The sequence below is a fragment of the Lithobates pipiens genome, unplaced genomic scaffold (assembly GCF_037356315.1).
Source record: "Lithobates pipiens isolate NorthernLeopardFrog02 unplaced genomic scaffold, aLitPip1_a1.2 Scaffold_30, whole genome shotgun sequence".
In the NCBI taxonomy this organism is placed as follows: domain Eukaryota; kingdom Metazoa; phylum Chordata; class Amphibia; order Anura; family Ranidae; genus Lithobates; species Lithobates pipiens.
In genome coordinates this window covers 16,930,207-16,955,395 of record NW_027507791.1, presented here as the reverse complement: position 1 = coordinate 16,955,395, position 25,189 = coordinate 16,930,207, and positions in this window count along the sequence as shown.

Here is a 25,189-nt window from a genome sequence, read left to right as displayed (position 1 = left end):
CGCCTACAAGTCGTGTTGCCCCTGTGTGAATGGGCTCTAACAGGGGCGTCGGGAGGGGGTGGCTGGGGGGGCTGAAGCCCCGAATGTGTCCCCCTATAGCCCCGAGTGTCAGCTCTGAAGAGTAGGCGAGAGCGCCGGGACCAATCTGATCCTGAGCACCGCCGAGTGTGGCGGAGTGCGGCCGAGTACCAGAGCAGGTCCCACCTTCTGGGGCCTGAACGTCTATGATGGACGTCCCACTGGTCCAATGCCGGGACCGCGGGACATGTGACGTCCATCATAGGCGCTGTTGGCTCCAGAAGGCGGGATTTACAAAGAGGCTGCCGCGCCACATCCCAGCTTGGCGCTCGGGCGAGCTGCTCTCCTCCTCGGCTCCTCCTCTGAAGACTGGCTGCTGTGACACCATGGCTCAGACAGGTCAGTGTGTGTTAATGTCAGTGTAGGTTAATGTCAGTTGTAGGTAGGTCAGTTGTAGGTAGCTTAGTGTAGGTAGGTCAGTGTGTGTGAAATGTCAGTGTAGGTAAGTCAGTGTATGTAAATGTCAGTGTAGGTAGGTCAGTGTATGTAAATGTCAGTGTAGGTAGGTCAGTGTGTGTTAATGTCAGTGTAGGTAGATCAGTGTGTGTTAATGTCAGTGTAGGTAGGTCAGTGTATGTAAATGTCAGTGTATGTTAGGTCAGTCAGTGTAGGCAGGTCAGGCAAGTCAGTGTAGGTAGGTCACTACTGTTAGTGTATATATATGTCCAGTGTATGCAGGTCAGGCAGGTGAGTGTAGGTAGGTCACTATCGTCAGTGTAGGTAGGTCAGGTATGTAGGTCACTGCCATTAGTGTAGGTAGGTTAGTGTATGTAAGTCACTATCGTCAGTGTCACGGTCCAGCCAAAAAAAACCTGCGTCACGTACAACACCCCCCCGTTTCTGGCTTGGACTCTGGGCTGAAGCCCCTGGTCCTTTTGCCACCTAGCAACGCCCCTGCAGTCTAATGTCCCACTACAGTCACAACTCGTTATTGTACATATATATATAGTTCTGACATATTCCACACGGCTGTACAGAGAACATTAAGCCAGTCACATTAGTCTCTGAATCAGAGGAGCTTACACTCTAATGTCTTGACCAGAGTCTTACACATGTGCTCCCACTGTGATCAGTGGTTTAAACAAGTAAAATTGCACAGAGATTTTAGATTTATTTTTTATCCTTCTCAGAACTCGGTACGGTCCCCTCAGAGTTTCTTCTCTTTAATCACTGTAATTAATTAATATCTACAGACAAACCTGCTCAGGTCTCAGTGGATTCTGGGAAATGTAAGATTTTTGGAGAGACTTCTGTACTCCCCATAGAAGAACTGGAAACCTAAAATATTCTTGAATACATTAATTTTCTCACTTTTAAGCTTTGCATAGTATGGTGAATTCCTGTGCATTCACTTTCTGTTGGCAAACGTTTCATTTTCAAGCCAACACTACAAATGTACTGAAAAAGGATAGTTGGAGCTCGCTGCCTCTTCAACATACACTATATTACCAAGAGTACAAAAGTATTACCAAAAGTATTGGGACACCTGCCTTTACACACACATGAACTTTAATGGCGTCCCAGTCTTAAGCCCCGTACACACGATCGGACTTTCCGACAGAAAAACGTTGGCTCAAACTTGTCTTGCATAAACACGGTCACACAAATGTTGGCCGACAATTACAAAAACGTAGTGATGTACAAGACGTACTAAGTGGTTTTTCCTTGTCAAAAAGATTTTTATTGAACATACAATAGAGTATTTGACAATAGGTTAAGTACATAATATACAACAAAAGTAATGAGATGTAAATTATATATTCAACTATAATTACTACTATAACAATAACGCTTATTAATGGTATTGTTTATTAGAGGAATTCTCTTCTGTAGTAGGAAAGAGCTTCAAAATCATAATAGGAATAGATAGAGAAGAAAGGAAAGCTAGGAAGAGAAGAAACTAGGAAGGGAAGAAGAGAGGTCCGCAGGCTCGAGTCGAGGGCCGCCATATCACTTAGAATCCATATACTATAATCACTTACCCATGGGGTCAGCTACCATGGTAATAGAAGTTCTTTGTTACAATTTGATGATAAATAATTTTTTATCCACGGATGCCATACTTTTTCAAATTTGATAAGCGTGTCAGCTTCAAGAGCTGCCATTTTGGCTATTCACTACCTCATCCACAATCAATGAAGGGGATCTCCAAGCTCTTGCAAGTTTTTGTTTTGCTGTGGTGAATAAATTAACAATTAATTTAAACTGGGTGTGTGTTAGAAAGTCTGGCTTTCGATTGATGAGAGCCATTGAGGGATTTGGGGTAATGGATATTCCTAACGTTTTAGATGCTATAGTAAAGATCTCATTACAACAAATTTGAACTTTGGGGCATGACCACCAAATATGGAAATGTTTTCCTAAGTGGTTTTTCATCTCTTTAGCACCACCCTTTGGGCTCCTTCTGCTAATTTCATGTTAGTTTTTGGGAATGTCCAAATTGCTGACACTGATATACAGTATGTCCCTTAGGATGGGACCTGGGCCCCCATACCCATTTTACCATTTTGCCCAATAATTAGAAGATAAGCCAGCCAAGTGGGGACTAGAAAAAATTAACAAGTCAGTGCCCTGTTACTGGGAGCCAGGAACATATTTATGTATTTTGGGCACCATGGGTGGACATGACATCACCCGGCTCTAAATAGAGGCAGGGAATTCTGATCCAGAAGATGGACTGTCTCTTCGAATTAGGCAAATTTAGAAGTTATGTTGATAAAAAGCTCAATTCATATAAAATGGGATCAGTTCTCTGATAAATTAATAATAATAAAAAATAACTTCCTGATGTAGCACCCTGGTTGTAGGAAGGGTTGCTATCAAATTTAGTTTGCTAGGTGGTAACTAGCCTAGCTAATTGTTAGGGGGATCCACTGACTTTTCTCTAACTCTGGATTTGATGCACCTCTCTCTTCTGTCACTAGGTGGCATTGTTGCCTGTGGCATTAGAATGACAAGGGCATAGTAAATTTATACTAGGAGTGGATGAGTTGTCTCTGCCAATTGGCAGGGGGTTCTTTGGCCCCATGGCTTGCTGGGAGAGCCTATTTATTTGGAAGGAGTCAGGTGATCGGGGTTCTGTACCACCTGAATGGCTGTCTGGGTGAGCGTGTTTTACAAGGCTCCGGGTTGTTAGGCTAGAAGCCTATCCCGGGAGCAACTGGCTGCTAGGCTGTTTGAGGCCTTTCCAGATTTGAGAAAAGCAGCACAGGCTTGGAAGCCCAATCAAATTGCAGAGGGTCCACTGGGCGGGGAACCGAATTGTTGCCAGCGGTGAGGAATATACAGTTGCTATATGATACGACCACTCCTGTCACCAGGGGCAAGTGAGGATCAAGGCCATAGGTAACCTATTCCATACCAGGCACTCCCCCCCCCCCCCCCTTCCTACCCAGGACAGCTTTCAGCGCTGTACCCAAACTACATTTTTATAATTTTATAATTTATTTTATAATTATAATTTTATAATTTTCTTCCCACAAATAGACCTTTCTTTTGGTGGTATTTAATCAGAGTGCTAGGGATATGTTAGCCCTCTAAGCAGTCCCAAACCAAAAAATTTTGAAAATTGGACTATATCGGTACTTTTGAAGATTTGTCATGATTACGTATGCGGATTGGATAAGTTGTTTACTATAGCGATTGCTGCTTTTCTATCTATAGATACAATGGGCTGCAATTTACCCTTGCTGATCTGATGATATTGGGCGTACGAACATAGCTTCATTGCACATATTTAATTTAATTTGATGCAACCCCCTTATCTGGTATACCCAGACAATTTTACACCAAAAAGTTTTTTTCTTGGTGAGTTAATTAATTAAATATTTTTTTTTTTTTAAACTTAACCACTTGCAGACCGGACCATTTTGCTGGTCAAAGACCAGACCACTTTTTGCGATTCGGCACTGCGTCACTTTAACTGACAATTGCGCGGTCGTGCGACGTGGCTCCCAAACAAAATTGACGTCCTTTTTTTCCCACAAATAGAGCTTTCTTTTGGTGGTATTTGATCACCTCTGCGGTTTTTATTTTTTGCGCTATAAACAAAAATAGAGCGAAAATTTGGAAAAAAACGCATTATTTTTTACTTTTTGTTATAATAAATATAAAAAATAAAAAAATATATAAAAAAACATTTTTTTCCCTCAGTTTAGGCCGATACGTATTCTTCTACATATTTTTGGTAAAATATTTTGGCAATAAGCGATTATTGATTGGTTTGTGCAAAAGTTATAGCGTTTACAAAATAGGGATAGTTTTATAGCATTTTTATTAATAATTTTTTATTATTTTTTTTTTATTAGTAATGGCGGCGATCAGCGATTTTTATTGTGACTGCGACATTGTGGGGGACCCATCGGACATTTTTGACACATTTTTGGGACCATTGTCATTTATACAGTAATCACTGCTATATAAATGCAGTGATTCCTGTGTAAATGACACTGGCAGTGAAGGGGTTAACCAGTGGGTGGCAGTGTAGGGGTTAAGTGTTCCTAGGGGTGTGTTACTAACTGTGGGGGGGGGGGGGGGTTGGGCTTTCATTTAGTGAACACTGATCTCTGCTCCAATCACATGGAGCAGAGATCAGCGTCACTAGTTGCTAGGCAGAATGGAGAAATGCTGTTTACTCGGCATTTCCTCCATTCGGCCGCTCCGTGAGACAATCGCGGGGATGCCCGCGACCGGACTCACGGGGGTCCCGACCAGCGCGGGAGCGCGCCGCCGGCGGCGCGCTCCCGATGGCAGGGCGACATTGAATATTGGATGTGAATATTGGACCTGTACGCCAATATGCCTGCCCGTGCCATTCTGTCGACGTACATCATCGTGCACTGGTCGGGAAGTGGTTAATATACTAAGGAGTTTCCCCTCCCCCCCTCCTTTATTAGGGCCATTTGGTCAATCCTCCATGTCCACCGTGGGGGGAATGTATATGGGGCTCCTTTTGTCTACAATCCATCCTTCCGAATCTGGAGTGAGCTGACCTCTTTCTTTTTCCTTTCTTTCCCAATAAAATTATGTATTTTATAACATTAATAATTAATCTTATGATAAATTGCTTTTGTTTGTTAATTGTTATATATCATTCATTATGTCCAAAGACATGCAGGTAGGTTAATTGGCTTCTGTCCAAAATTGGCCCTAGTATAAGATTGGGGACCTTGGATTGTGGGCACCTTGAGGGTAGGGACCAATGTGAGTGTGCAATGTACAGGGATGGGGTCTATTGTAGACACTCACTTAGGTTGAACTGGATGGACTGGTGTCTTTATTCAACCTTACTAACTATGAAACTATGAAACTATGTTCTGTATAGATATCCTCCTGAAGAAGCGGCTTTGTCCCACGAAACTAGTAGAGGAGACCCCTGTGCTCCATTGATTTGAACTCCCCTTTTGTGGAGAATTCGTCAAAGACGCCCTTATTGTGATATGTATTTATTTGTATTTTAATGGGTGATGTTTGTCATTTTCCTTTTTCCTTTATATCTTTATTAAACAAGATGAATTTTTTAATGTTATTGTTTTTCTTCAAAGTACCGATATAGTCCAATTTTCACCATTTTTTGGTTTGGGACTGCTTAGAGGGCTAACATGAGCAACTATCCCTAGCACTCTCATACCAATCTTTTCTTCAATATTATGACTTGTGGATGATGGTACTTAATTGTTATCTATGCTAAACAGAGGTAATACTCTCAATTTGTGGCCCTTTAAAGAGGAAGTAAACCCTGATGAGTTTACTTCCTCTTTCATTCCCTGCAAAGGCAAAGCATAATGGACTACTATGCATCGCATAGTAGCCCATTATGTGTCACTTGTCCCCTGTAGTCCGCCGCATCCATCTTGTTGGTGGGGTCTCGCAGCTCCGCCGCTGTCATTCGGCGAAGCCTCGATGACGTCACTCCCGCGCATGCGCACGGGAGCCGACACGCGCGGCAGCTCCGTCGCTGAGAATGCCGCGCTCAGTGCGCCTGCGTGCCGTAGACAGCGGTGCCCGTTTTCGGGCAAATATCTCCTAAACCATATAGGTTTAGGAGATATTGCTTGGACCTACAGGTAAGCCTTAATCTAGGCTTACCTGTAGGTCAAAGTGGTTTGTAAGGGTTTACAACCACTTTAAGGACATGACATTGGAAATGTCTTGAACTGGGGCTTCCCTGTGACCTCTGCCAATCAATCCAATCTGGGTCTCATCCACTCTTTAACCAGTGATGCCCAGCTTCAGGAAAAAGGGAAGGCTCTTGTAGCAAACTGATGAGGCCACTCCATTCAACTGACTGCGAAATTGACCTGCAAGGATTTGCTATGCACCAGATTTAATACCCTACAATGAAACATGCAGAAATACTGTATATTCACAAATATTATATCTAATAATCCCCCACTGATGCAGCCAACAAGTTATTGCATCATCTAAGTCCAAACAATCATTAAACGGTGGAGTTGGCGTGCTTTTATGCTTTGCCAGGCATCCCCAACCGCAGGGTCTGAGTACGCACTTCCATACCGGGCGCTGGGATTGGAGGTTCTGGTCTGTAGCCACCTTGTTAAAACCAAACATAAATACAAAGTCTGCCCTGTTACTGGGGGCCAGGAACATATTTGTGTATTTTGGGCACCATGGATGGACATGACATCACCGGGCTCTGTGCTCCGAAATAGCTTTTGGAGCTTACAAACTTTTCTTCGAATCTGCAAATCATCAGAAAAGTGTGGGAATGGCGTTCCCAGGGCGGAATAAATCTTGAAAATATTGCCCATTTGTAACAAAGAGCAACAGCTTGATTCAGTGCTTACTGTCTAATATTTCTGTGTAAATGGAACGCTGGCCCACGGAACGGCAGCCTCAGATGTATTGTAAAATGTTCTCCTGCAAGAGAGTGGATCTAATTTCAGACTCTGCTTGTGCAGCTGCCTAGCGGCCCATCTGGAAGCAACTAGCGGGTCAACTTTCAAAGCCGTCTTCAAGATGCTGCAAATTCAAGAGTTGAGAACACACCTCGTGCTCTCCACCTGCGCAGTTTGCCAGCTCTTTTTTTTCCTTCTAATGAGGAAGGTGCCATCCTAGGAATACAGAGATCTCTGTGTGTGTGAAGTCTCAGTCTAGAAGGGTGTCTATTATTCCCTCATTTATTCCTGGGGAAGAAGTCATCCTCAAAATATGTCTTCATATACACTGTAACATCATCAAATGACCAAGGAAAATATACAAAACATCCAATGGCAGAACAGGATCATTTGTAGACGTGCCAAACACATCTGCCATTTCCTGTGTGCGGGGGGGCTTCATATGAAATGTCAGGGCATGACGTTCGGTAATTATATTTTATAGGTGTGTTTCGCTAATGGTGGTATGCACTGCTGTGGTCAAACTACAGTCCGATAACTTGTATTCCTTTAACCAGACTATAAACTGCATATACACTATAATGTCAAAAGTATTGGGACACCCGCCTTTACATGCACTTTAATGGTGTCCATAGGGTTCAAAATATTCTTGCATACATTAATTTCCTCACTTTAAGCCCTTGTACACACGATCGGAGATTCCGACAACCAAATCCGTCGGATTTTGTCCGACACTGTTGTCTACACACAGTCGGACGAAGTTGTCAGAAAATCCGATTGTTCAGAACGTGATGACGTTATTTCATTACGATGGGACTACGTTCAGGCTAGTAGCCAATAGCTTTGATGTAGGAATTTGATCTGAGCATGCGTGGCACTTTGTCCGATCGGAATTCTCTACACATGATCGGAGCATTTTGTTGGAAAATATTTCCGCCAAGTTGGAAAATTTGGTCCAACGGATATTCAAACGGAAACAGTCCGATGCAGACCACACACAGTCGGAATATCCGACAAAACGCTCCGATCGGACACATTCCGTCGGAATCTCCGACCGTGTGTACAAGGGCTTAAGCTTTGCAGCGCATTAAATGTATGGTGAATTCCCATGCGTTCACTTTCTGTTGGCAAGTGTTTCAATTTCAAGCCAACGCTACAAATGTACTGAAAAAAAAAGGATGGTTAGAGTTTGCTGCCTCTTCGACATTATATTACCAAGAGTACAAAGTATTACCAAAAGTATTGGGGCGCCTGCCTTTACACACACATCAACTTTAATGGCATCCCAGTCTGTAGAGTTCAATAATGAGTTGGCCCACCCTTTGCACCTATAACAGCTTCAGCTCTTCTGGGAAGGCCGTCCACAAGGTTTAGGAGTGTGTCTATGGGAATGTTTGACCATTCTTAGGCTGCTTTCACACTGGGGCGGTATTCAGGCGTTACAGCGCTAAAAATAGCGCCTGTGTAACGCCTGAAAAAAACCGGCCCCTTTAACTCCAGTGTAAAAGCCGGAGGGCTTTCACACTGGAGCGATGCGCTGGCAGGACGGTGAAAAAAGTCCTGCTAGCCGCATCTTTGCAGCGGTGAAGGAGCGGTGTATTCACCGCTCCTATACCGCTCGTACCCATTGAAATCAATGGGACACCGCGGCAATACCGCCGGCAAAGCGCCGCTGCAGCGGCGCTTTGCGGGCGGGTTTAACCCCTTTTCGGCCGCTAGCGGGGGTCAAAACCACCCCGCTAGCGCCCGCACACCGCCGCTAAAACGACGGTAAAGCGCCGCTAAAAATAGCGGCGCTTTACCGCCGACGCTGCTCCCGCCCCAGTGTGAAAGCAGCCTTAAAGAAGCACATTTGTGAAATCAGGCACTGATGTTGGAGAGAAGGCCTGGCTCACAATCTCCCCTCTAATTCATCCCAAAGGTATTCTATTAGGTTGGGGTCAGGACTCTGTGCAGGCCAGTCAATTTCCTCCACCGCAAACTCGCCCATCCATGTTTTTATGGACCTTGCTTTGTGCACTGGTCCAAATCATTTGGTGGAGGGGGGATTGTGGTGTGGGGTTGTTTTTCAGGGGTTGGGCTTGGCCCCTTAGTTCTAGTGAAGGGAACTCTTAAGGCGTCAGCACACCAAGACATTTTGGACATTTTCATGCTCCCAACTTTGTGGGAACAGTTTGGGGATGGTCCCTTCCTGTTCCAACCTGACTGCACAAAGCAAGGTCCATAAAGACATGGATGAGCCAGTTTGGGGTGCAGGAACTTGACTGGCCTGCACAGAGTCCTGACCTCAACCCGATAGAAGACCTTTGGGATGAATTAGAGCAGAAACTGTGAGCCAGGACTTCTTATCCACATCAGTGCCTGACCTCACAAATGCACTTCTGAAAGAATAGTCAAACATTCCCATACACACACTCCTAAACCTTGTGGAACAGCCTTCCCAGAAGAGTTGAAGCTGCTATAGCTGCAAAGGGTGGGCCAACTCAATATTGAACCCTACGGACTAAGACTGGGATGCAATTAAAGTTCATGTGAGCGTAAAGCAGGTGTCCCAATACTTTTGACAATATAGTGTAGGTGTGAGAACTGAAGTGGTTAAATCTGAGTTGGTACCTTGATGGCAATTTCGCACACCTGCTCTGTCACCAGCTCCATCCAGCTCTCTGTAAAGGGCCACATCTGAACTGAAGACCCCAACACAATACTTTTGGAAATATAGTGTATGTATTACTCAGTCACAAGAATGACTTTTATCTGGCTGCTGCTGGCAGAAACAATGTAGCAAAAGCATCAGGAAAAAGAAGAAATAAAAAATAAAAAAGGAAAAGGAAAAAAAGATGGATGCTCAGAAGAAGGACTCTATCAATGATGCAGCCACTCATCCTTTATACCATACAGAAACCCTTGAAAGAGCTTTCAAGTCCCAGGGAACCAGAGCTAATAATGATTATATATACAGTGCACAGTCCATTAGCATGATCAGTAAGCTATAGATAGAATAATGACTGAAACCAAAGGAATGAGGTGTACATAGCATATCGTAGGACATAATTATTTTCAGTAATAGGAAAAGAAATTAATTAATATTCAACGGGAGAAGGATTTACTTAAATTCATGTTCAGTGGGAGAATGCCCCAGCCCCTTACATTGGGGTTAGTTGGAGAGGGATCTCCTAAATTGGTGGTCAATGGGTGAATGGCCCCCTTACATTGGGGGATCAGTGGGAGAACAACCTCCTTAAGTTAGTGTTCAGTGGGAAAATTGACCCTTACCATGGGGGTCAGTGTGAGGAAGGGCCTCCTTAATCTGGCGATCATGGGAGAATCTGCCCCTTACACTGGGGCTCAGTGAGAGGAGGGCCTCCTTGAATTGCTGGCCAGTGGGAGAAGGGTCCCCTAATACTGGGAGTCAGTGGGAGAAAGACCTCATTAAAATGGTCGCCAGTGGGATAATGACCCCCTTACATTGGGAGTCAGTGGGAGAACGGCCTCTATAAATTGGTGGTTTGGGGAAAAAAAGACACCCTACCATGGGGGGTCAGTGGGAGAACTGCCTCCTTAAATTGGTAGTCATTGGGATAATGGCCCCCTACATTGAATACCAGTGAGAAGAGGACCTCCTTAAATTGTTTGGTCAGTGGGATAATGGTCCATTTACATTGTCAGTCAGTGGGAGAACTGTCTCCTTAAATTGGTGGTCATTGGGATAATGGTACGCTTACATTGGAAATCAGTAGGAGAAGGTCCTCCTTAAATTGGTGGTCAGTGGGAAAAGGGATCTCTTACCATGGCAGTCAGTGTGAAGGGCATCTTCAGATTGGTGATCCGTGGGAGAATATCCCTCGTACACTGGGTCTCATTAAGAGGAAGATCTTATTAAATTGGAGAAGAACCACTTTAAATTGGAGGTCAGTGGGATAATGTCCCCCTTATATTGGGGCCAGAGGAAGAAGATCCACTTTAAATTGGATGCCAGTAGGATAATGCTCCCCTTATATTGGGGGACAGTGGGAGAAGGACCAATTTAAACTAGAGGCCAGTGGGATAATGCTCACCTTATATTGGGGACCATTGGGAGAAGGACCACTTTAAATTGGAGATCAGTCAGATAATGCTTGGCTTATATTGGGGACCAGTGGGATAAATACCACTTAAAATTGAAGGTCAGTGGGATAATGCTCCCCTTATATTGGGGGCCAGAGGAAGAAGAACCACTTTAAATTGGAGGTCAGTGGAATAATGTTCACCTTATAGTGGGGGACAGTGGAGAAGGACCCCTTTAAATTGGAGGTAAGTGGGAAAAAGCTCCCCTTAAATTGATGGTCAGTGGGAGAAGGACCAATTGAAATTGGAAGTCAGTGGGATAATGCTCCCTTTACACTGGGTGCCAGTGGCAGAAGGCCCACTTTAAATTGGAGGTCAGTGGGATAATACTTCCCTTATATTGGGGCTCGATGGGAGGAGGACCACTTTAAATTAGAGGTCAGTGGTATAATGGTCCCCTTATATTGGGCACCATTGGGAGAAAGACCACTTTAAATTGGAAGTCAGTGGGATAAGGCTCCCCTCATAGCGTGAGCCAGTGGAAAAAAATACCACTTTAAATTGGAGGTCAGGGGGATAATGCTCCCCTTATATTGGGGGCCAGAGGAAGAAGAACCACTTTAAATTGGAGGTCAGTGGAATAATGTTCACCTTATAGTGGGGGACAGTGGAGAAGGACCCCTTTAAATTGGAGGTAAGTGGGAAAAAGCTCCCCTTAAATTGATGGTCAGTGGGAGAAGGACCAATTGAAATTGGAAGTCAGTGGGATAATGCTCCCTTTACACTGGGTGCCAGTGGCAGAAGGCCCACTTTAAATTGGAGGTCAGTGGGATAATACTTCCCTTATATTGGGGCCCGATGGGAGGAGGACCACTTTAAATTAGAGGTCAGTGGTATAATGGTCCCCTTATATTGGGCACCATTGGGAGAAAGACCACTTTAAATTGGAAGTCAGTGGGATAAGGCTCCCCTCATAGCGTGAGCCAGTGGAAAAAAATACCACTTTAAATTGGAGGTCAGGGGGATAATGTTCCCTTTATATTGAGGGACAGTGGAAGAAGGACCACTTTAAATTGGAGGTCAGTGGGATAATGCTCCCCTTATATTGGGGACCATTTGGAGAAAGACCACTTTAAATTGTAGGTCATTGAGGTAATGCTCCCCCTTATATTAGAGCCCAGTGGAAGAAGAACAACTTTAAATCGAAGGTCAGTGTGATAATACTTCCCTTATATTGGGGCCCAGTGGGAAAGGACCACTTTAAATTAGAGGTCAGTGGAATAATGGTCCCATTATATTGGGGATCATTGGGAGAAAGACCACTTTAAATTGGAAGTCAGTGGGATAATGCTCCCCTTAAATTGTGGGCCAGTGGAAGAAGGACCACTTTAATTAAATTGGAGGTCAGTGGGATAATGTTCCCCTTATATTGGGGCCCAGTGGAAGTGGACCACTTAAATTTGGAAGTCAGTGGGATAATACTTCCCATATATTGGGGGCCAGTGGGAAGAAGACTTTAAACTGGAGGTCAGGCTTCAGTGCTGATTGAGCTGAGATTTTCCAACAGGGCGGTTGCACAAAGGTCAACCGATAGATACTTCTTTTCAATCACAGTGTCCATACACGGAAAAAAAAAATTCTTACAGCCCTTGCTGAACCAGCCAAGTTTCGATCCATGTATGGGCAGCTTTACAGTGCAGATCAGAACAATAAAATATTATTAATAATATAATAAAATATTAAAATATATAGGGTAAAATAAATTCTACAAGGATGCCTATATTTCTTGATATCCTGACACTCATCAAAAGGCAAATTAATAAACCAAAGCTGTTTTGCCTTATATAACTTCTACATATAGAAGGTTTTTCCAGTATACAATATTGTCTTAGATTTCAGAGGGTCACCTGGGAAAGTCTGCAGGTTTGTCTGGTGTCTGCGAGTATAAAACCTTGTTGAAATCTATCGAGATAATGTCTTTCAGTCTGGCAGCATCGGGTAGCATCCTAGTGGCATTCTTCTGACTACTGACTGGCAGTAATTGTCTCTCGGCCCCCATAAAGTCAAAGAAATATGTGTCAGCTCAGTTCGGAAAGTTTGGGTGCTGCAATCGGGAAGTTTTGCTCACTGTTTAAGGTCAGCACATTTATTTCTCGGAGGAGCCCGTTGCAAAGTATTGTTAAACTGTAAGTTCATTGTGTTCATCCATCAAGAAACGGCCTTCATGTTATTGTCCAAGCGTCACAAAGCCATTCCCTGCTCTTTCTCTATGGCATTAATGAATCACTTTCAACCCGGCTTATATCAAACCTGGTCTCCCTCACCTTTCCTGAGTAAGGCAGCCATCTGCGCAAATCCCCATTCTCCTGAGATGAAATATTGCCGTTATTGTTAAAGTGCTTAGAGCTTGTTCACACCATTGCAATCTACCAAGCGTTTCACCATTAGGGAGAGCACAGTCCAGGACTGAGGCGATCTACAGTACTTGGTGCGGAAAACCATTCCGCACCTTTTATAAGTGTTACATGGGTGCAGAGATCACTAATGCCTTTCCAAAACGCTGTTTTTACCGCAGAAACCTGAAGTTTTTTTTACATTTCCGATTGCTATTTACATAGTTACAGAATAAAGTAGAAGAAAGACAAGTCAACCAATATAAAAATAAACTTAATAAAAAAAATAAAAAGTTTTATATATATTATTTTATTTTAATTGGAAAGTTTTTTTTTTATTATTTGTATTATTTTATTGTTATTAATGTTATTATTATTATTATTATTATTATTAAATTAAAAATAGTTAAACCAATAGAAAACAAATATAAAACCTTCATATACAGAACCTTATAGCCACAGTTGATACCGAGGAAAGCAAAAAATAAAGTACGGTCTAATTTAAATTATTTTTACAATTCCTTCCTGATGCCCTGTAGGCAATGGAATATTCCCTGGATCAACATTCTATGGCTATATTACCTATAATGAAAGCTTTTTTTTTTTAGGCGTAAATGTGGGGTAATGGAGTGTATGTAATGGCAAGGATTGATGGCAGTGCCGGGACAAGGTCATCCGGAGGTGCGCCCAGGGCGAAAAATGGCAAACTGTGCCCCCCCCCCACGAGGTGGAGGTGGCGGGGGTAATAGCGGTGCACAGAGCAGAAAAGGCTCCATTCACGCCTTTGCAGATGTGATGAAGTGAGCATGGTTTTGTGCAACACTTATAGGGCAGTCCATTAATTTCAATGGACTGCCCTACATGTGAGGGATGTACAAAAGAACCTTTTTAAAAACCACACTGCACTAAAATGCATAGTACTTTGTTATCATGCGTTTTGTTGCAGGTGAATGAGTGCAAAAGCAAAGTGTGTGTTGTGCAATTGAGAATTAACATCGCCAATGCACACCTGTAATTGTGTATTGCAGGAATTTTGCACACATTTCTGCAATGCACAAATGTCTACCTAGGGAAGAGGGAATTAATTAAAATTTAAAGAGGTTTGGTTGCTACAAATCTCTCTCTAAAAAAAAAAAAAAAAATTTAAGTAGGCCAATCACATCCACATTTCATGTAAAAGAAAATAAAACCACTTAACATAAGGTGTCCTCATCAGAGTCCCCCTTTACATCAGGTGTCCCAATCAAAATCCCCCTTTACAGCAGGTGCCCCCTTTACATCAGGTGTCCCAATCAAAATCCCCTTTTACAACAGGTGCCCCCTTTACATCAGGTGCCCCAATCAGAGTACCCCACCCCCCGATTCAATCTGTTTGGGAATCTCTAGCATATTAACTTAAAGCGATATAAAAAAGTCTTGTTTGTTTGTTTTTTAATGTGTCATACCTGCTCTGTGCAGTTGGTTTTGCACAGAGCAAACCGGATCCTTCCTCTTCTCAGGTCCCTCGCTGGCACTCCTGGCCCCTCCCTCCTGCTGATTGCCCCCACAGCAAGCAGCTTGCTATGGGGGCACCCCCAGCCAAGCCGCTGCTCTGTGTGTCCATTGAGACACGGAGCTGCGCCTGGGCCCCACCCCCTCTCTCTCCTCATTGGCTCACTGACTTTGATTGACACTGGACGGTCAAAGCTCAAGTACAACATCACTGGATTGAGATGGGCGCAGGTAAGTATTAGGGGTGTTGGGGGTAGGGGGGGCTGCGGCACACAGAAGGTTTTTTTTTATCTTAATGCATAAAATGCACCTTCTGCCTTTACAACCACTTTAAAGGCTATTACTGTTTTTTTTAAACACTTGGTTCCCATTGACTTCTATAGTGTTCGTATTCGGCACTTGAACTTTAGTCACGCTCTCCAAACCTGCCACAAACCAAACCCAGTAACTTTTTTGGGCTTTAGATTATACTTGGACGACTGTTGCGTATCTTTTCAATTCTATACTCTATGCTGGGTCATCCAGGGTGATGGCGGTTTTCCCGGGGCTACGTTGTGCTGGTTTAATTCAATGGAGTGTGCTATAAGTACCTGACTGTTGCAACTGTAAGTTTAAATTGCAATAGATATATGCATAGTAATTTATTGTCAATAATTTGTATAGACATTGACTGTTTGTACTTACTTTTGTAGCGTTATCATATCCTATCTACCCCTGAGGAAGGAGTATCTCTAGTAGAGTCCAAAACGCGTCGTTTGAAGGATAATTTCTACATACCATTTGTAACTATTGTATCACCAGTATACCAATGTATACTCCATTATATATGTTTTAATTATGTATTTCCAATAAAATAGATGCATACTTTTTCTACTACATTAAGCTGTTACACTTATCTGAGTGACGTTAAAGTCCAAATCCCAAGGGGAACTCCTTTTTCTCTATTCACACAATAGAATGTTGGCACCATGAATAATCACTGACATTTTATTCTAGCTCGTCACTAGTAAGAAAGTTAACATTTTCTGTTTTAGCGGATTTTCTGTAATACTCTACTTATTATCGCAGGTTTGTATTCTGCCGGGTAAAACACGATTAACGAAACACTTTACATTTACTGTATCGCCTTTCCAAGCCTCAAATCCTTTGCAGATAGCAAGGCCTGGGCTAAATAAAGAAAAAAAAAGTTCCGGAGAAGTTTGCCAACTCTCGGGGGTTAATAAACTATTCTGCCCTGTGACTTCTGGACACAGCTGTGAATAATTGATACCTGGAAAAATCACAAGCGAATTGAAGTTATCAGTTAATAGGAAGGACTGTTGGTCAACCGTAGGAGAACTCTGCACCTGAAACCTCCAATCACATCACGTGAAGGAAATTAGTAATTACAGCCGTGATGAGCAGAGTCTTGACAAGCTGTCGGCACGCCACAAACTCTACGTTGACCTTCCCATCTTCTGGGTGGACCTGATGCCCCCGCTCATTACAGGAGGGTTGGGGGTAATGAATGTGGGTTCAGCCCAAGGAGCACAAGACACACACACAAAAAAAAAAGACTTTCTAAAAATAAACAGACTGAGGCGAAAGAATGTTCTTGCCTAGGGACAGAACGAGGGATCCATTAATTGTGGAATGAGCGCTGTGTGTATAGAAGATCCTCGTACTTTCGTCTGTTCTCGGGAGCAAGGATGCATGGAAGGATTTTGGCAAAATTGATTTAGTGGCGGGGTTACCGTTTTTTTTTTTTTTTTAATTCTGACTCGGTTTGCGAATGTTGTTTTGCAAAACGAGCAGCATTCAAGCTAATGGGCGGTGCAATACCACATTTGACTAGAAGTGCGGGGGCACTGAGAACACTTGGGGAGCCGTTCGGAAATACTTGGAATGACTTGGAAACACTCGGAAATACTCTGTTCCCGAGTGTTTCGGAGCATTTCCGAGGCTTTCCGAGTTCAGCCGAGCTGTCCTTGAGTATTTCTGAGGCTCTCCGGTGCCACATGCGGTATTGCATGTAATAGAAGTCAATGCAGAAAAAATTATCTTCGTTTCCATTGAATGGGGAAACTCGCTTTGATATGCAAGTGTTTTGGATTACAAGCTTTCTCCTAGAATGGATTATGCTCATAATCCAAGGTTCCATATTGTATTTGAATCCTGGATCACCCACTTCTATAAAGCAAAAGGGAGGACTAATAGTATTATAGCACTGTCCCAGTTGTATCAACCTATCAGTGGAGACGGGTGTTCATTTGTTGGGGGGGGGGTGCCAAACCCCCCTTCCGCCCACTGTCTGCTGGTCCACCAGCACTTACCCCATCGGTGGTGAGGATCGGCGGGCACATTGGGGATCGGGGGACACACAGCGGTGTGGATCGGTGGGCACAATGGGCAGGGGGTCAGGCTGTGGCAGGCATCTGGCAGCATGTGCTGTGTCCTCTTCTCTTCTGAGATCACCGCGGCTTCTGTCGCGTGTCTCCTCCCCTCCTCCTAGGCCTTCAACAGGATCGCCTGACCTTTCAGCCAATCAGGAAGCGGTATCCGACCCGATTGGCGGAGAGAGGTTATTCTGTGATTCATTTGCTTTTCTAGCACACCTAGGTGGGCTCAGAGCGCAATGCTCTGCGCTCTGAGTCTACTCTATTTTGGAGCCAATTAGAGCCTAATCGGGTGCTTCAAAAAACATCCCCGCTTTCTGTAATTCAGGTGCCAGACGTTCTAAAACCCAAACGCATGATAAGGGGGTGGCTGCGGCGGCCGTGGATAGATTCATGCTATGCATGAATCTATCCATTACTCATAGAGGGGATGGCACGGATAGAGGGGGCGGCGCCCCTACGCCCTTAATTGACGGGCTGCCACTGCAACCTTTTACCTACTGATACCTGCATTTTATCAGGTGTAGTCCATGTGTCAAAACCAAACAGTGCAAAAAGGAAGAATAGGTCTCCCAAAGTAGTCACTAAGTGGCACACTCTAGTTGCCTAAAAAATTATAGCTTTAATTTGAAAAAATATATATCAGTACAAAAATAGCAACCATTGATACCTTCACCAACCACAATAATAATAAAAAAAAAAATACTACTACTTTGGGAGACCTATTCTTCTTTTTTGCAGCGTTACTAATTTTGCCTTTTTGTAAAATTTTGCCAAAACAGAGGCCCTAAGGCATTGGTTGAAAACTTGAAAGGTAACGAGGGGGCCTCAAATGCAGCCCTTAATGTCTCCAAAGTTTCTACAGAAAACTCTCACAGACTGAAGATGTACAAGAGAGAGATTGTTCTAGGAATGGTTGGAGATTGAAGTCATGCTTTAGGACAGTGATCTCCAAACTGCAGCCTGTGGGCCAAATACGGCCCTTTGCTAGTCTATAGCTGGCCCTTGAAGCATTATACTTCTCACTGACACCAAGAGTGGGCCATCATTTCTGCTACTGACACCCGTGGCTGCTGTTAGAAATCAAAGGGCCCCATAAAACCTACCTGACCCCCTCTCCATCCTGAAACAATCCCCGTACTAAACATATGCACTGCCGAAAAATTTGTTCGTTTTCATTTAATTTGTTTTTGTTCGTTTTTTCATTTTTTCGGGTCATTCGTTATGATCGCAATTCATAAATTTGTAAATGAGAAAATTCGTAAATTCAAAAATAAGAAATAAAATCTGAAAATTTGAAAGAACAAAATCCAAAAATTTGAGCAGCAGGGGGAAGAAGATTTTTAAAGAAGTGATGATCGGGGTGGTGGGGGACATTTGCTAAAACAGACCCCCATGTGGTTCCCCCCTGCAGCTGCTTAAAGCTGGTGAGAGGAGGAGGAGATGAAGCTGCAGAGAGAGCAATACAGGGGATTGGTTACTATAACCCACCCCCCCCAGGCCCATCACCCCCTCCTGTCCATAATCTGATTGCTGCTGCTGTCTAGGCCCCCCTGCTGAACTGATGGGGCCTAAGCCCTGTACAGGAGAATTGGTGGTATCCCCTTATTAGCGGCCCTGCTGATATCAACAATGGGGCACTATTCCTCAAAAATTATATCAATGATGGGGTACTATTGTTTCTATTGACCAAAGGCACTATGTACAGTCATTTCTTTACTCCCACTGGCCACAAAGCATGGGGCATTGTTTATTCCCCCTGAATCCAGGACATTTTCTACCCCTACTGGAAACAATCTGGTCCCCCTAAAGTCTGAAAGACAGTAAACTGCTGCAAAAAAAAAATTAAAAATTAAAAATTAAAAAAGATTTAAAAAAAAATAGGCAAATAAGAGGCTCTTTTTTTAAATTGCATTTTAATTTTAATTTTTTTTTTACTTCTTCACTTGGTTTTTGTGTTTCTGTGAATGAAAAAAAGAATACAGAGGATAAGGAGGAAACAGGTCCAGTCCAGCATATGTGAAAGGAGCTTTAATAACCATCAGAGTGATTTAAAGCCCATTGGATACCTAAAAAGCAACAAAAAACTTAATTTTGCCTTCCCTTTTGACTTCAATGCATTTCAGAAAAATTGAAAAATTTTACAAAATCTGCCAATTGTCACGGAAATTTAGTTAACCCTATTCAAAAGCAAACAGACACTCACACGCACACACTGTTAGGCTTACTTCACAATGGTTTGAATGACATTTGGCATGTAACTGACTTCTAGACATGTAATTCATTTCGTTCCAAATGAGTTTTTTAACCATTTTTGACAAATTGGGAAATTCGGAAATACTTCAATTAACGAAAACCCATTTAACAAGTTTTTTCCGAATACTCATAAATTTGAATATTTGAAAATTCGCAAATTCGAAAATTCGGAAATTCGAAAATCTGAAATAATATCTAACTAATAATAACTTAACTATTACTAACTATTTAATTATAGGTATTGCAATTTGCTTTAAAATGTGGCTGTTAGTGAACGTAACGAATACGAATTTATCCAGTTATAAATGATCCGAAATAACGAATGCCGTATCTAAACGAATGAAATGTAACAAATGAATAATAATAAATAACAATAATAAAAACTTGACTATTATTATTAATTTGTTCTATTCCATTTGTTTAGATGTGGCATTCTTTATTTTGGATAATTCGTCATTTTGAATAAATTCATTACGTTCACCAACAGCCAAGTTTAAAATGCATTTCCAATATATATATATATATATATATATATATATATATATATATATATATATATATATATATATATATATATATATATATATATATATAGAATAGTTAGTTATTTATTCTTTCAAATTTTCTTTCTTATTTTCCGGATTTTCCAATCTATGAATTTACAAATTTATGAATTTCCGAATTGAGATCATAACAATGACCTGAAAAATGAAAAAAACAAAAACTAATGAAATGAAAATTAGCACATTTTTTGACAGTGCACATGTCTAGCATGTAACTGACTTCCCTGTGTTTAACATGCTGATTTAAATACCTGATTGCGCCATGACCATTTTACATACAGGCCACAGAAAATATTGCAAAACATTGCTACACTATGTGGATCACTTTTATGTATTCCAATATATACAGTTCCCCTGGGAAGGTAATGTATACAATAATCAACAAAAGTAATGGCACAAATGTACAACAGCTTTATTACAAGCCCAGATATAAAACAATGGGCCAGAAGGCCATTTAAAATGACATATTTGCTGGCAAGTTACAGATGCACAGTCCATAATACCCATATAATAGCCCATAGCTGGGGAATTGTTAGAACATGTCCAAAGTATGATGGTTGTCAGTCTTATTGCCAGAATTTAATCCTTGTCAAGTCCCACCCCTTTCCCGGTCATTGGCAGAGCAGAGAACATTACTGATTATAAATAAATACATTAATTATTAAAAAGAGTAGAAAGTAGAATGCAGATTAACCATTACCCATCCCTTATTAGAGCAGCTGTATAAACAATTACACTCCTTTTCAGCTCTTCCAACAAAAAAAAAGGATTCTTATTTAATGAATCATAACAACCTTGTTTTTTTTATTGAAGAGCAGGTTTTACAGAAATGTTTTGGCTGTAATGATTTTATTTTCATGGCTTTTAAGCAAATTTCCTGTTTTAATGTGAAAAATTTGTATAGAAATGCAAGGTCCACTTAAGCCATCCTCTCCCTATACCTTACATTTCAGCCACCCTCCCGCTAATAAGTAAACAAATAAATACATTTAAACAAAATAAGAAATAAACAAATAAATATAAATAAAATAAAATAAATATATTCTATGTAATGACTAGGGATTAGCCGAACACCCCCCAGGTTCGGTTCGTGGCAGAACATGTGAAACAGGCAAAAAATTTGTGTGAACACCCAAAAAACGTTAAAGTCTATGGGACTCAAATGAGAAAAGTTAAAAGTGCTAATTGTAAAGGCATATATGCAAATTATTGTCATAAAAAGGGTTTGGGGACCCGTGGGGCCCGGGTACTGCCCCAGGGGACATGTGTCAATGCAAAAAAAAAGCTTTAAATATGGCTGTTTTTTTTCGGGAGCAGTGATTTTAATAATGCTTAAAGTGAAACAATAAAAGTGAAATATTTATTTAAATATCGTACCTGGGGGGTTACTATAGTATACCTGTAAAGTGGCACATTTTCCTGTGTTTAGAACAGTCCCTGCACAAAATAAAATTTTTAAAGGAATAAAGGTAAAACTAATTGCGGCTGTAATGTAATGTCGGGTACCGGCAATACAGATGAAAATCATTGAGAAAAATGGCAGGGGTACCCCCCAGCCCATTACCAGGCCATTTGGGTCTGGTATAGGTATTAAGGGGAACAGCAGTATACAAGCGGTCCCCGGGTTATAAACAAAATAGGGACTGTAGGTATGTTCTTAAATTGAATCTATTCTTAATTTGGAACAGGTACATTTTGTAAGTGTAGCTCCAGCCAAAAAAAATCTATTTTTAAGCTTTTTGGATAACATCGGGAAGGGTTATCACCCCTGTAACTTTTGTTTAGCTGTCTGTGCCCCTATTCAGAAGCTTTCACCTCACTTTCTGTTCCAATGACAATTGGATTTTGAAAATTTGGGGTTATTAGGGAAACAAGGATTGGTGATAAAGCATCCCTGGAAACACCTTTTTCCCATATTAACTCTTACAGGAGAGAATTTACCTTCCTAGTGGTAGATTTCCTCTCACTTCCTGTTGTCTCCCTCCGTTTGTAAGTAGTCATTTGTAAGTTGGAATGTTTCAAAATAGGGGACCGCCTGTATATACTATACGGTCTGCCCTATACACTCTGCTGAAAATTTGGCCTTAGGTGTCGGTGGTACCAGAACACTTTAAGCCCTCACAGTTACTCTTGGTGGGTGTCACGTACCTGGTAGAGGAGCCCGGAATGCAGGGAGCGGCCTCTCGTAAGCCTCTGGCTCGAGAACCCCTGGAAGTGGGGACAGGGATTCTAGAGTTCAGAGGGCACAAGTGCCGAGCTGGTGAAGGATAGAACCGGACCTTGGCAGCAGACAACGGCAGGCACAGGTGGTCAGACTGGAACAGCTGGTAGGCAGGCAGCAGACAGCAGCAGGCACAGGTGGTTAGACTGGAGCAGCTGGTAGGCAGTCAGCAGGCAGCAGCAGGCACAGGTGGTCAGGCTGGAACAGCTGGTAGGCAGGCAGCAGACAGCAGCAGGCACAGGTGGTCAGGCTGGAACAGCTGGTAGGCAGGCAGCAGACAGCAGCAGGCACAGGTGGTCAGACTGGAACAGCTGGTAGGCAGTAGCGAGGTCAAGGTTCAAGCCGGGTCGGTAACAGGCGGGCAGCAACGGTACACAGGGGAAGACAGAAGCGTGGTAAAACAGTCCGGAGGTCAGAGGCTGGCAGCAAGCAGGCGTAGTCAAGAACAGGCCGGGTAACAAGAATCAGGAGTAATCAGGTAAGCAGGAGACAGAGTAACCGGAACGCTGTAGACTGGACAGCACAGGGGCACTGTAACAGGTTCCTTAAGTAGCCCTTTGGGCGCCAAGAACGGTCGCACGGCGTGTCTGCGTGCGCCCGCGTGAAACCGTGCAGCCGTTCGTGACCCCACACACCCGCGTGCGCCCGTTCGTACCATCGCGCACCCGCGTGCGCTCGTTCACAACATCGCGCACCCGCATGCGCCCGTTCGTACCTACACGCACCCGCGTGCGTCCGTTCGCGCCAACGTGCGCCCATGGATACCTGTTAGTTCTCAACGAGGGGATTCCGTGGGCAGGCCTTCCATGATTTACTGGATTCCGGGGACGACCATGACAGTGGGGGATGGAACAGGCCCTGCTGTGAAATATTATATCAAGAATTGTAATTACATGCCCCTGTTAAACAGGGGCAGAAATGTTGGGCCTTAGGCGGTGCTGGTGGTGGTGGTGGCACAACACTGTAAAGCCTCACAGATACTCTTGGTGATTGCAGGAATGGGCCCTGCTGTGAAATATTAGAGCAAACATTGTAATTACATGCCCCTGTTAAACAGGGGCAGAAAAATAAGGCCTTAAGTGACAGTGGTGGTGGTGGTGGCACAGCACTGTAAAGCCGTTAAATATTAATTCAAAAATTATAATATCACACCCCTGTTAAACAGGGGCAGAAAAATTAGGCCTTGGGCAGTGGTGGTGGTGCCAACCTCTCACAGATACTCTTGTTGAGTGCAGGAACGAGCCCAGCTGTTAAATATTTGATAAAAATTGTAATTACATGCCCCTGTTAAACAGGGGCAGAAAAATTGGGCCTTAGGCAGTATTGCCCTGAACCAAAAATATTCTTAGAAGCTATCATCATGAAGATTGAGGAGGAATAGGATAGTCACTCAGCATGATAGGATAGCAGTCTTCAAGGCATCCCACATCCATAGGAAAATCAATCGGTTACATCAGCACCAGGTGCTTGGTAGCTGGTGATCCAAGACTGATTCATTTTATGAATGTGAGCCAATCAAAAGAGTCTGTGGACAGGTGCACTCTGTGATCGGTTACAAAGCCTCCAGCAGCACTGAATGTGCATTCAGAAAGAATGCTGGATGCAGGCCAGTAGCTCAATTGCATATGAGCAAGCTCTGGCCAGTGGTCCATCCTCAGGTGGTCCATCCTCAAGACCCAGTAACCCAGTGGATGTTTTGTTTTAAAGGTCAGCGGTAATATGCACCTTACTGCTGACGCCCTGTCCAACGAGGCCAAGACATTGCTTTTCACATGCTGATAGAGAGCCGTAATGGCCTTCTGTAAAAAGAAATGATGTTTGGGAACCTGCCACTGAGGTACGGCACATTCCACAAATTCTCGAAAGGGGGCAGAGTCTACCAGCTGAAAAGGCAGTAGTTGCAGTGCTAGCAATTTGGCCAAGCTAGCATTCAGACACTGAGCATGTGGATGACTAGGATCGAATTTCTTTTCAACGGTTTAGCAATTGGGGTAGGGAAATTTGCCTGCTAAGATCGGGTGCTATTTCTCCCACTCACACCAATGATGGGGCACTATTCCTCCCACTCACATCAATGACAGGGCACTATTCCACCCGCTCACTCCAATGATGGAGCATTGTTCATTCCATCTTACGTTAGGACCTTTTCTACTCCTAACGCCCACAGTTCGCACCCCCCCCCCCCCCCCCCTTAAGCCTGAAGGACAGTAAACTGGCCCTTTGTTTAGAAAGTTTGAAGACCCCGGTTCTAGATAATTTATGTGTTTACAAGGATTGCTGGATGGCCTTACCATTTATGAGCATTCATAGATTGGTGTTGATAGCCAAAACTTAGAGGTGTAATTATAAAAAATGCAGAATGTATTCATTCTGTGAAACTGAATGTACATGTGTTCTGAGTAAATGGGGAAAATTTTAATGTTTATTAGGCTATTAACTCCCCAGGTTAAATGTTATAGATTCAAACATTATAGAGTGAAATCAGGAAAATACCCCATTATGGCCACTAGATGAAGCTGAAGAGTTGCCTCAATACCAAGCACCGAGTGTGATTTCTGTCTGCAACCGAAGTGAATTTAGCTCAATAACACACAATTTATGCTGAAAGAATGTATAGACAGTTTCACAGAATAAACATCTCTCTTTTTTTCGTTACATGTATAATAATAATAATATAATAAATGGCGTGGCACTATTGGCTATATTGAGTCCTCGGAAAGTCCTTTGGCAATAGAACCATAGGGTCCCTGCTAGTAGTAAGTTAAATATTTCTCCTATTTTATTTTGTATTTTATTTAATGGCACTTTTTCCTCTTTAATGAGTATAGATCTGTTGTAGTCACATATTGAGGTTTTTGTATATTTAATTAAGAATTAGCTGAATACATTTTGGGTCATTTCATAATGAATT